This window comes from Canis aureus, chromosome 11 (genome assembly GCF_053574225.1).
Source record: "Canis aureus isolate CA01 chromosome 11, VMU_Caureus_v.1.0, whole genome shotgun sequence".
In the NCBI taxonomy this organism is placed as follows: Eukaryota; Metazoa; Chordata; class Mammalia; order Carnivora; family Canidae; genus Canis; species Canis aureus.
Genome location: NC_135621.1, coordinates 59,686,524 through 59,699,494, shown reverse-complemented (window position 1 = coordinate 59,699,494; position 12,971 = coordinate 59,686,524). Strand labels below are relative to the sequence as shown.

Sequence of the window (12,971 nt, the reverse complement as noted above, 5' to 3'; positions counted from 1 at the left end):
ATTGTGATAGTGTGCCTGAATAAGCTAATAATTTCATGCCAGTGTTCAACTTATAACATTTAAATTAAAACTTCCCATTGTTATTCCATAAAAACAAAGTAGAATTAAAATGTGGCATTTCAAAAGTGACATAGTTGGGCACATGTTGGTGATATCCTGTTACACTATTTTCGTTACTCTTTTTGATGAGCTGTAAAAGTACCTATCTTGTCCCTTTTTTGAGCTGGCTTGAGCAGACTCATCCATTTGTGTGGTGACTGTTCCTTACTAGCATGTCTGAAAGAAGACCGTCTTGCTATAATATAGTTGAAGAATTTTCCTCTACAAATATTTAGTTTATGTAAGTCCCATGATCACGATGGGAATGTTATTTGGAAGGATGGCTATTATTATTTCCAGTGTATTCAGTTACTTCAAACATTTTTTTTTTAAGTTTTAGCTTTTAAAAAAACCAAAAAACAAAAAACTCCAACCCAGAAGTCTATCTGAGACACTGTATAATAGATATGCAGTATATGTTACTGAACTGGAACTAAAAGGGTATTAAAATTGAATACAAAGGAATTCATGAATTGAAATAAAAGGGATACAACTTTTATATCAGATTATGACAAGAAATTACCAAATGCTAATTTAGCATAAACTCATTTCTGGTTGTACTTGCTTCTTATCCTGGAACTATATGATGCTTTTAATCATCTTTGTAGACAATAATGATAATTAAACTGGAATTTTGAAAAGAAATCCTAGCCCCAGATGAAATTTTCTTCTTTTTTTCTCTCTCTACCTCTTTGCTTGCTTTGTTCAGTAAGGTAATTTAAGCCTATACCACCCCCTGAAGATGTTTTTTTGTTAATGGTAAACTTGATCAATCAAATTTGCTCTTCATGTGTCTGTATTTTTTGAAAAGTCTCTGGAGTTTCTTCATATGTCTGTGGAAGAAAGTATGCTTCTGTAATTTCATCTGGTCCATGAAATATAAGGCCCTAGAAATTAAGTCCATCCTTGGCAAGAAGTCAGCAATCCTAGAGGAAAGAAACAGAACTAAAACAGATATGACCTGTTATCACACACTTAACTCCCAAAATATTCTCCGTTCTGACCCACTGCACTGACCAGGAACGCTGGGACTGAGAAGTCAGAATGTCCAGGTTGACTAATATGCTCTAATTGCACACTTGTTTTTATTTTTAGAAGTTTTAAATGATGGTAAAATACACAAACCTAAAATTCACCTTTTGAACCATTTTTAAATACACAGTTCAGTAGTGTTAAGTACATTCCCATTGTTGTGATAAATCTCCAGAACTCTTTTCATCTTGCAGAACTGAAACTCTTGTACTCAAACAACTCCCCATTATGCCCTCTTCCCCAGCCTCTGCCAATCACCATTCTATCTCTGAATTTGACTACTCTCGCTACTTAATGTAAGTGGAATCATACAGTATCTGCCTTTTTGTGACTAGCTTATTTCACTTAACATAGTATCCTCAGGTTTCATCCATGTTGTAGCACATGTCAAAACTTCTTTTTTAAGGGTGGATAGTATTCCAGTATATGTATATATTACAATGGATCTATTCATCCTTGCAGGGACACTTGGGTTGCTTCCACCTTTACTATTGTAAATAATGTTGCTATGAACATGGGGGTGCAATCCTCAGTTGTTTTCGAAAGTGATTACTGCATGCTACAGAGTAAACGAAGACCACAGTACACATTGGATAAAGAATGGCAGAAAAAATATAGTAATAAAAATAGCCAATATTTAAGGGCTTACTATATACTGTCACAGTGCCATGCCTATCACTGGTATTAATTCTATGAGCAATGCACTATTATTAGCCTCATTCCATAGAAGGGAAAACTGAAGCACAGAGAGGTTAGTTAACTAATCCAAAGTCACTCAGCTAGCAATCCATTGGGATGCAAATCTTGGAAATGGTAGGGGAGAGTAGGTGTACTGGGAGGAGGGAAGAAATCACAGAAGTCCTATTTATGGAGCCACAGCCAAATAGTAAAGAACTCCCTGACCACTGCAGAGGGTGTAGTTTGGCCAAAAGAATGCTCAGATGTGAACCAGAAAAACCATTTATGTCACCACCTCATTGCAAGCAGCTACCCTCTCTGGGCTCCTTGCTGGGGAAGGGGAGGTTGAATTGGGTGTATGAATTTCCGACAATCCCTAATTACACATGAGATTTACCATGTAGTGCTTCGTGACTTAGAGCATTACCTGGGAGATGAGGATGTAATTTAAAATGTTTAAATGTATGCTTCAGTCTTCAATATCAATAATAGTTTGCTGATTCTTACTCCACTATGCTCAAATCACTATTTATACCTCTTGAATAAAACTAAGATGACAATGACACAATACCAACAGGAGTGTGTGAGGGGAAATGAGGTCTCTCATTCAGGTGTGCCTGCCCCAACAAAAGCAAAGCAGAGAATTATGAACAGTGCTCATTGCATATATATTTATGTGATTAGGGTCATATAAGCCCCCAAACCCTGCTACTGGAGGGAATGAGAGGGGTAAATCTGAAATGAATCAATATTTTCCTCCACAGTCAAACTTTATCACTGTGAAACAAATACTGTACTTAATTGCCCTCATCATCGTAAATAATTTACTAGCTCTTTTAGTTCTATGGTTATGAGTTTAGGTTGTAGATCTTTTTGTGTTCATTTTCAGAGCATAACCCTAACTCTTGCTTGTTGTGACTAAACTGGACCCAAGGACACAAAGATATTTTTAAATACTTTTTTTAAAAAAGCCTTTTAGACATTCTAAGGTCCTGGAGGAGAGCATTTGAATGCCACGCATGTAATTTATAAATAGGTGCATGTTTGAAAACACATGAAGAACATTTCCAAGAAAAGGCTTTGCAAATTAGGCTCAAGAAGAGATTTGAGTTGCAGTATTGTTTGGATTCTTTGCAAATCAAGCTACAAATGCTTATTTGACCAAAGTCCAGGTATTTCAAATAGAGTTAACACAAATGATCGATGAGGGCTGCATTTTTTTCAGGGATATCTGTTCAATACTAACTTAAAAGTGTGTTTTCATTCAGCATTTACAGGATTTATGACTCTATTTTAAACCAAATAATTACGATGGGAACACCTTTCATATTCCCATTATGAATTTGCTTTTCGATAGAGTAACTATATTTACCTTCAGCAAAGCTACAGAATTCTGCGGTACATGGTGCATCTTCCATCTGTGGTTTCAGGAGACGTGAATTCTAGAAACCAGACAGAAGAGGGAGCTATCCATCAGGAAATTAACTGATCCTTTCAAAAATATGTCAAATAAATATAGAAGGAAATTCTAACATGACCAAGTCTTACCTTATTTGGTCTTGTATTTTATAGCAACACTACAAGTTTTCTGGTGCATTAAAAACAAGAAAGAAAACTTCCAGTAAGGGCAAAAACATTGAGCTAAATTAATGAATAGGCAAAGCATACAAACCATTTGAAGTCCAGCTAAAAATACACTCAGATTTTATGGTTGGATTTCCCACTTTATAGCAAAGTGTATAACCACAACACACCCCAAAGGCCAAAATGATATACTGCTGCCATACACAACACTAGTATTGACTTCCTATAGGACCTGATAATAAAAGGGAACTCTGACTTTAAAATTGGTAACATCTGGAAATAATGGCAAAATAGAAAAACTGTTGGGCTGCATCTGTCCTGAAAATGCTATGTAATAAGATTTACTTAATATATTTGAAAGAGAAAAAAAATGTTTTGTTCCCCAATTTGTTGCAACATCTGAAAGTTCATGAGGTTATGACCCCTCTTTAAGAAAGCATCTCCCACCACCTGCAAATACCCCAGGAAAAGCAGTTGGAAACAATAAAACACGTGCTAGTTAACGGTTACCAGGGAAACGGTTCTGGTTCACCAATCTGAGCGCCTGCGCTTCCCAGTGGCTTTGTCCGAGGGAGACATGCGCCAGCTGTTAGTGAATAACCATTGTTATAGATCATCAGGAAATCACAGTCAGCAGGCAACCCAGCCCCACTGGAAGTTTATTTCTCATATTTGTTCATCACCAGGGCAATCCTCCACCTTTAAAACATCCCCTTAGGCTGGGTTAACTAAATAATACCCAGCACCAGCAGGACCGTTTAAAGGGGGCAAATTGCAAAAAGGTCTTTGCGCAGCAGGTAGATTTCTAACTTCCATTCCAACTGCATCACCTTCCTGCCCGCTTCACTTTCCAGTGGCAATTACAGGCCAGATACCTGAAGTCATTCTCCCTTTGGATGCTGTCCCTCCTTGCTCTGGTAGGACACTCCGGCACACATGCAGCCCTCTCCTAGAGCTTTCAGAGATCATTGGCTTATTCCATGCTAGAGAGAGCCCTATGAATGGTAATTGAAGGACTCTACAAGGCAGTTTGGTGCTGCCATCAGATGAGGGTCTGAGAGGACAAAACAAGGGGACCCTACCTCACCAACACACACTCCAAACAGAACAGCCTCCACTTTTACCAATTTTATGTATTTTTAAAAGATTTGTAAATTCATAGATTTTTCTCTGAAACAAGATCATATTGCCTTTTTAAAGTTTAAAAGCCAGTGAGTTCCAAACCCAGATATCAGACTCAACTTGAAAAATAGATTTCTAGACTTCCATACTCCCATTTGGCATGGACAGAGCTCAGAGTCACTGCTCCATTCTAACAATAAAAGCTGAATAATAAAAAAAAATAAATAAATAAAAATTAAAAAAAAAAAAAGCTGAATAAACTGAAATATCAACAACTCTTCTTAGATTCATCAGAGAAGTGAATTCATAGCACAAACCAATGCCTCCACAATAGGAGAGACAGGTGAATGCAGAAAATAACAATTTACTAGAGCAGAAACCTCTATGGGAACCAGTACCAAGGTAGGAAAACCTGAAATGCTATCGAGGAATTGCCAAAGGCTCAATGTGGACAAGCCTGAGAGTTAAAAACTCCGGTAGGACTCAGTCATAGAGGGCCCCCCAAACTTTTGTGAGGCTTACATCCAGTTGTTCCACCAGGTCCTTATGGCTTATGTTGGAGAAAAACCTCCTTGTGCTTCCAGTAGGGGTAGGGGAAAAGGAACGATTTGAAAATATGCCAGAGCATCCAGTCTTTCTTAATAAGGCCTCCCCTCAGGTGAAACTATTTTACCAGAGCCTGACCCCTATTGGGGTTTTATCAGACCTGGGAGAAGCCCAATTCTAGCTCTTTCTAGCCATCCTGTTCCACCTAAGGTAGGGGAATAGGGGTACTGAGAAGCACTGTTGAAGCTCAGAGTCCAGGGGTGCAAGCTCACCAAAAAACTGAAACCTAATCATAGGACTGTAGAACGCTTCTACTTACCTAGCACCTTTCCACCATATTATTAAAGGCCTATTTACCAGTACATTACCTTTACTTTTTACCTAGTACATTCCTACCTTTCAACAAAAAATGACAAAGCATACTAGAAGGCAAAACACAATTTGATGACACTAAACAAACTTAAGAACCAGAGTCAGAAATAGCAAGAATATTGGAATTATCAGATCAGGAATTTTTTTTTAAACAATGGAAAGGAATTTACTGGAAAAAGTAGACAACATGCAAGAATACATGGCTATTGAAAGCAGAGAGATGGAAGTTTTAATAAAGAATCTAGAAGACATGGTAGACTTCAAAATACACTAACAGAAATGAAGAATGCCTTTGATAAATGAGTTGGTAGAGTGGACATAATAGAGAAAAGAATCTCTGAGTTTGAGGATAGGACAATGAAAACCTTCAAAATGGAAAAGCAAAGAGAAAAACAACTAAAAAAAGCACAAACTTCCAGTTATAAGTAAGTCAGGGGAATAAAAGGTATATCATCAGGAATATAGTCAATAATATTTTAATAACGCTGTACAGTGACAGATGATAACCACACTTACCATGGCAAGCATTGCATAATGTATAGAATTGTCAAATCACTATGATGTACACTTGAAACTAGTATAACATTGTACATCAACTACAACAATAAAAATTTTTTAAGAAGAACAGAATATCCAAGAACTATGGGATAATTGCAGAAAGTTTAACATATGTGTAATGAAAATACCAACTATAGTAGAAAGGTGGGAACAAAGGCACTATTTGAGAGAATAATGATGGAGAATGTCCCCAAATTTACATCAGACATCAAACTACAGATCCACAAACTCAGAGAATACCAAGCAGGATAAATGCCAAAACAAAATAAAGCAAAAACAAACAAAAACCACCTGTACCTGGGCATATAATTTAAAATTCAGAAAATCAATGATAAAAAAAATCTCAAAAAAAACTCAGAAGAAAAAAATCACCATATCTATAAAAGGGAAGGACAAAAACTACATTAGTTTTATCCTCAGAAACCTTGTAAGCAAGAAAAGAGTGGAATGAAATTTGTTTAAAGTGCTAAAAAGAACAAAACCCAACCTAGAATCTAATAATTTGTGAAATTATCTTTCAAAAGATGAAAAGAAATGAATTTATCAAACAAACAAAAATTGAGGAAATTTGTTGCCAGAAAATCTGCCCTACAAAAGAGATTAAAATTCTTCAGAGAGAAAGAAATTGATATAAGCTAGAAACCTGGATCTAAATAAAGAAAAGAAGAACATTAGAAAATGAGTAAGTGAAGGTAAGATAAAAACTTTTGTTTTTCCTGTTCTTAATTGACTTAACAGGTAACAGTTCTTCAAAATAATAATAGCAACAACATATTAAATTATGTATGTTTACATGTGATTTATCTATACCTTTATAAATATATATGCTTATGTACAAATAAACTGAATTACAATGATACAGGGAATAGTATGGAGGAATATGGAATATATTGTTATTATGAAGTACACTACTTGAGAAATGGTATATTGTTACTTGAAAGGGACTTGGATTAGTGGTATTTTGCAAATTTTAGGGAAACAATGAAGAAAAGTTTTTAAAAAATATAATTTATATGCTAAGAAAGGAGAGAAAATGGAATCATATTAAATGCTCCATTAAAACAATGAAAGGCTTAAGTGTGGAAGACAAAAATAGGGGCAAAGAACAAGGACAACAGATAAAAGTCAGTAGGAAATACGGTAAACATTACTCCAACTACCTGAATAATCACTTAAAATGTTAATGGTCTAAATACACAAAAGACAGACAGTCAGAGTATACCAAAAAATAAAAACCAACTGTATATTGTCTACATGAAAGCCAGTTTAAATATAAAGACACATGTAGATTAAAAGTAAAGGCATGGAGAAAAATATACCATGCTAACACTAATAGAAAGAAAGTGGGAGTAGCTATATTAATTTCAGACATAGCAGTCTTCAGAGCAAGTAAAGCTATTATAAAGAAAGAGGGATATTATATAAGGAAAAGGTATTAATTTTCCAGAAGATGCAACAATCCTTTAAGGTGTATGCACTCAAGAAGAGCATTAAAATATATGATGCAAAAAGCAACTGAACTACAAGGAGAAATAGATGAATCCACTATTCTAGTTGGAGACATTAACACCCTTCTATCAGAAATGGACAGATCCAGCAGCCAGAAAATCAGTTAGGACATAGTTGAACTCAACAGCACCATCAGTCAACTGGAAATAATTGACATCTATAGACTACTTCATCCAACAACCGCAAATTACACATTCTTCTCAAGCACATGGAACATTCACCAATATAGACCATGTTGTGGGCTATAAAACACAGCTTAACAATTTAAAAATAATAGAGATGTGCTTTTAGACCACAATGGAATTAAAGTAGAAATCAGTTAACAGAAAGATAACTGGAAAATCACAAAATATATGGGAATTAATCAACCCACTTCTTACACCCTAAAACATGGGCCAAAAAAATAAAAACTCAAGAGAAAATTTTAAATATTTTGAGCCAAATTAAAATGAAAACACAACTTACCAGAGTTTGTAGAATGCAGTGAAAGCAGCACGTAGAGGGAAATTTATAGCGCTGAATACATCTATTAGAAAAGAAGGGAGGGGCAGCCCGGGTGGCTCAGTGGTTTAGCGCCACCTTCAGTCCAGGGCGTGATCCTGGAACCCCGAGATCGAGTCTCAAGTCGGGCTCCCTGCATGGAGCTTGCTTCATCCTCTGCCTGTGTCTCTGCCTCTCTCTTTCTCTCTATGTCTCTCATAAATAAAATCTTTTTTTAAAAAAAAGAAGGGAGCTCTAAAACCAATCATCTAAACTTCCACCATAGGATACTAAAGAAAAATAAATCCAAAGTGATCAGAAGAAAAACAATAATAATTACAGCAGATATCAAAGAAATTGAAAACAGGAAATCAATAGAGAAAAATCAGCAAAAACAAAAGCTGGTTCTTTGAAAAGATCAATACGATCAGTAAGTCCCTAGATAGGCCAATGACAAAAAAAAGAAAATGCAAATTACTAATACAGAAATGAAAGAGGGGATATCAATGCAAATTCTGTGAACATTAAAAGGATAAAGGGGCATTATGAACAATTCTATGCCGATAAATTTAATAACCTAGATAAAATGGACAAATTCCTTAGAAGGTGCAATTTTCCAAAACTCAGAAAAGATTAAATAGACAATCTGAGTAACCGCTGTTGATTTAAGAAATGGAATTGATAATAATCTTCCAAACAGAAAGCACCAGGCCTAGATAATTTCTATTGTAAATTCTACAAAACATTTAAGGAAGAAATTATGCTAATTTTTACAATCTTTTCCAGAAAAATAGAATACTTTCTAATTCATTCCATGAGGCCAGTATTACCCTAATGCCGAAATCAAAGACTTAAAAGAAAATTAAAAATAGACTAATATCTCTCATGAACATAGGTGCAAAAATCCTCATGAAAATATTAGCAAATCAAATGAACAATGTGCAAAAATAATTATACACCATAATCAAGTGGGACTTATCCCAGGAATGCAAGGCTGGTTCAACATTAAAAATCAGGGTGCCTAGGTGGTTCAGTTGGTTAAGCATCTGCCTTCAGCTCAGGTCATGATTCTAGGGTCCTGGGATCAAGCCCTGTGTTAGGCTCCCTGCTCAGCGGGGAGCCTGCTTCTCCCTCTTCCTCTGCCTGCAGCTCTCCCTGCTTGTGCACTCTCTCTCTCTCTTTGTTAAATGAATAAATAAAATATTTTTTAAAAAACAACATTCAAAAAAATCAATAAATGTTTTCTGTTCAACATTCAAAAAATCAATAAATGTCATCCTTCCTGTCAGCAGACTAAAGAAAAAAAATCACACGATCATACTAATTGGTGCAGAAAAGCATTTGGTAGAATCTAACACCTGTTCATGATAAAACTCTCAGCAAACTAGGAATAGAGGCACTTCCTTAACTTTATTTTTTAAATCTATAAAAAAATTTATAGCAGGGACGCCTGGGTGGCTCAGCGGTTGAGCGTCTGCCTTTGGCTCAGGTCCGGATCCCAGGATCCAGGATGAGTCCCACATCAGGCTCCCTGCAAGAAGCCTGCTTCTCCCTTTGCCTGTGTCTCTGTGTGTGTGTGTGTGTGTGTGTGTGTGTGTGTGTGTGTGTGTGTCATGAATAAATAAATAAAATCTTTAAAAAAATTTACAGCAAATATCATACTTAATGGAGAACAACTTGAAGGTGTCCTGCTAAGATCAGAAACACAGCAAGGATATCCCTCTTACCACTCTTTTCAACATTGTATTAGAAGTCCTAACTAATGCAATAAGACGAAAGGAAAAACGAAAGAAAGAAAGAAAGAAAGAAAGAAAGAAAGAAAGAAAGAAAGAAAGAAAGAAAGAAAGAAAGAAAAGTATACATAGTGGGAAGGAAGAAATAAAACTGTCTTTGTTTGCATATGACATGATTATCAATATAGAAAACCCAAAAGAATTGACAAAATAACTCCCAAGAGCTAATAAGTAATTAAAGCAAGGTTGAAGGATATAAGGTTAATAAGCTAAAGTCAATTGCTTTCCTATATGCCAGCAACAAATAAGTAGAATTTGAAATTAAAAACACATTGCCATTTATATGAGTTCCTCAAAAAAAAAGTGAAATATTTAGATATAAATCCAGGCAAAAGATGTACAAGATCTGTGTGAGGAAAATTACAAAGCTCTGGTGAAATATTTAAAGAAAGATCTAAATAAATGGTGAGATAGCCCATGGAGAAAGACTCAATATTGTCAAGATGCTAGTCCTTACCAACTTGCTCTATAGATTCAAAACAACCCCAATCAAAATCCCAGCAAGCTATTTTGTGAATATCAGCAGATTCTAAATTTTATATGAAGAGGTAAAAGACCCAGAAGAGCCAAGTCAATTTTTAAGAAGAACAAAGTTGGAGGACTGACACTACCCAACTTAAAGACTTATAAAGCTACAGTAATCAAAATAGTGTGGCATTGGTGAAAGAATAGACAAATCAAAAAATGGAACAGAATAGAGCCCAGGAGTCACCCACATAAATATAGTCAACTGAACTTTGACAAAGAAGCAGAGGCAATACAATGGAGCAAAGATAGTCTTTTCCAATAGTGGTGCTGGAACAACCAGATATCCACAATCAAAAACAACAACAAAAACACAGACTTTATACCTTTCACCAAAATTAACTCAAAATGGATAACACACCTAAATGTAAAATAGACAAAGTCCTAGAAGGTAGCATAGGGGAAAACTTAAGTGACCTTGGGTATGGTAATAACTTTTGAGATACAAGACCAAAGACACAATCCATGAAAGAAATAATTGATAAATTGGACTTCATTAATATTAAAAACTTCCATTCTGCAAGAAAATGAGCAGACAAGCCATGGACTGGGAGAAATATTTGCAGAAGACACATCTGATAAATGTCCAATACCCAAAATATGCAAGGAATTCTTAAAATTCAACAGGAATAAAACAACTCAATGATAAAATGGGTAAAAGACCTAAACAGACACCTCACCAAAGATGATATACAGATGGCAAGTAAACATAAGAAAAGATGTGCAACATCTATGTCATGAGGGAGTTATAAATTAAAACAGCAATGAGAGACCACTGCATACCTATTAGAATGGTCAGGATCCAAAACACTGACACCCCTAAATGCTGACAAAGATGTGTAGCCTCAGGAACTCTCATTCATTGCTGGTAGGAATGCAAAATGGTACATCCACTTTGGAAGACAGTTTGGCAGTTTGCAAAACTAAGTATCTTCCTACCATATAATCCAACAGTCTTGCTCCTTAATATTTACCAAAAAAAAAAAAACAGAAAACTTCTGTTCACATAAAAATCTGCACATAAATGTTTACAGCAGTTTTATTCATAATTGCAAAAACTTTGAAGCAAACACAAAGTGCTTCAGTAGGTGAATGGATAAACTGTGGTACCACATCCAAACAGTGGGATACTGTTTAATGACAAAAAAGAAATGAGCTATCAAGCCATGAGAAGACATGGAAGAAATGTAAATGCCTATTACTAAGTGAAAGAAGCCAATCTGAAAAGGCTACACACTGTATGATTCCGACCTTATGACTTTCTGGAAAAGACAAAAGGAGAGGGTAAAAAAATTAAGGGTTGGAGAAGAGATGGATGAAAGACAATGCACAGAGAATTTTTAGGGCACTGGAACTATTCTGTATGATGCTACAATGGCGGATACATGTCACCATAGAACACTAAGAATGACCCTAATTTAAACCATGGATTTTGAGTGATAATTATGGGTTAATGCAGGTTCATTGATTGCAATGGATGTATGTATCACTGTGATGCATGACGTCCATAATAGGGAAGGCTGAGTGTGGAGGAATAGGGAGCACATGGGAACTCCAAACTTTTCACTCAATTTTTCTGTGAACATGGAAGTTCTCTAAAAGATAAAGTTCTTTTTCTTTAAATAGAGACTTCTCAAATTCACATCTGGGAAGTTCATGTTCAGGAGGTCTTGGTTGGGGCACAGCAACCTGTCTATTCCATAGATTCCAAGATGATTCTAAGGTGCAGTCCAGGTTGAGAACTACTTGGTAGATCTTGGCCTCCTGATCTTTCAAAATATAACTGTACTGTTTGATTTTTTTTCAGACCTTTAATCTCTGGTACATGTAGTATTCTAAGTTCATCTGTGATATGTTAATGTCAGATAATCCTTATATGTCAAAATATTTGCATTTATCAAGGAGTCTCTCCGTGGAAGTGTTTAAACTAATGGGAGCCCTGTGTTATAGGCTGGCTGCCTCTAAAGAGCCTAGTTATGGGGTTAAAATGATGATGCTCTTCCAAAGATGTTCCATCCATGCCTTCTCACGGAGCAAAGAAACAAACGCGATGTCAACAATCAGGGACATGGCAACTATGATTCCATCATTCACAAGATCAATTTTCCTTCAAAAGCACAAGTGATACTGTTAGCCAGGCCTTGCAAACACATAGGAAACAAAAAGCATCGCCCAAAAAGAAAAAACAAAAAATGGCATAAGAAGCCTTATCCTCCTTCCATAATCGAGTACATTAGTCCCACCCTTTGGAGCTTAGATGATCAGAATGAAGATCATGGAGTTCCTAACACTAGCCCTTTCTTTCTACATAACCCAAAATGATGTAGCTCTCTATTTAAAAAGCAGGAAAATGGATGGAAATGTCCTCTTTTAAAACCAGATGTTTTCTATCTTTCTAAGCTCCAATTACTTCAACACGTTATTTAGCTCCACTCACATCAGATCAGGGCCACCTGTTATATCCTCTGTACACTTATGAGAGATTTAAGGTTAAGTTTGTATTTATGGTTTATCTAGAAAAGTCAGAATGCAATTGATAGGATGCTTTTAAAGTCATTTTGAGGTCAAAGGATGTGTATATGGCAGATTAACAGATAATCAAGATGCTGTGTTGTGCAGTGTAAACAAAATCAAACTTAATTTTATGATTCATTACATAAATTTGGATATAAT

The 12,971-nt window shown here is 35.8% G+C and overlaps 2 long non-coding RNA genes across 3 annotated transcripts in view; one reads left to right on the top strand and one right to left on the bottom strand.

Annotated features, from left to right (window-relative positions):
- LOC144324176 (uncharacterized) overlaps window positions 1-12,971 on the bottom strand; it is an 87,443-nt gene that overhangs the window by 23,963 nt on the left and 50,509 nt on the right. Inside the window, exon 2 of the long non-coding RNA XR_013389588.1 lies at window positions 3,182-3,251. This is a non-coding gene — a long non-coding RNA (uncharacterized LOC144324176). The remainder of the gene's footprint in view (window positions 1-3,181; window positions 3,252-12,971) is intronic.
- The window catches only part of LOC144324171 (uncharacterized), a 38,992-nt gene that overhangs the window by 13,530 nt on the left and 12,491 nt on the right, over window positions 1-12,971 (top strand). The window lies entirely within an intron of this gene.